The 786-nt window shown below is 36.6% G+C and overlaps 1 pseudogene; it reads left to right on the top strand.

The window, feature by feature from the left end:
* Window positions 1-207, top strand: part of LOC102489449 (calbindin pseudogene) — a 746-nt pseudogene extending 539 nt beyond the window's left edge.
* The last annotated feature ends 579 nt before the right edge of the window (window positions 208-786 follow it).

Genomic DNA, 786 nt, shown 5'->3' with positions numbered 1-786 from the left:
AAGAGTTCAGTAAGGCATTTGAGTTATATGATCAGGATGGAAATGGATGCACAGATGACAATGAATTCGATGATTACTGAAGGAGCTGTGTGAGGAGAATAGACAGGATCTGGGCACTAATAATATACCAGCATACAGGATCTGGACACTAATATTATACCAACATACAACATAACAGCTTTGTCCGATGGAGGTAAGCTGCACTGAAGGAATGGGTCTTGCTGATATTCTCTCTGCTGAGGACAACTAGGATTGGTGGCCACACCCACTCGCTAGTGATGCATTGTATCTACAAAGAAACTGAACACTGTAAGGGGCATGGTGGGGTCTTTTATATCTGTAAATTTAGCTGCATATAGATAACTACTCAAGATGTGGGGCTTGTTCTTTCAGCTTGTTTCCACACTGTGTAATGTACAGTTTTTGCAACTCTATAATTGAAGAGTAGAAAGTCTCTGCTTAGGCCAGTGAGTACACTCAATTTAAAAAAAGTAAAAATTAAAACTAACATATTCTTGTTTTCATAAATAGACCTGTACAAGTTTTTCCTAAAAATGTTACCAGGATGTAGGATTTATTCTAAAATTCTAGTCTCTGATGTGTAAATGCACATTCGTTATTGAATAAGAGAATATACATGAAAAAACAAGCGTTCTTATTTTAGACAATCACAGGGCTGCCCCTCAAAGTATTTCTAAGATACCATTGACCATTATTAAGATGTGCTGTTGCATCTAAAATACTCACCAAAATAACAAGAAATAGGCGATTGTGTTATGAAGGTAA

The sequence above is a fragment of the Tupaia chinensis genome, unplaced genomic scaffold (assembly GCF_000334495.1).
Source record: "Tupaia chinensis unplaced genomic scaffold, TupChi_1.0 Scaffold139971_1, whole genome shotgun sequence".
NCBI classification, from domain to species: Eukaryota; Metazoa; Chordata; class Mammalia; order Scandentia; family Tupaiidae; genus Tupaia; species Tupaia belangeri.
This window is presented reverse-complemented; position numbering and strand designations above follow the sequence as displayed.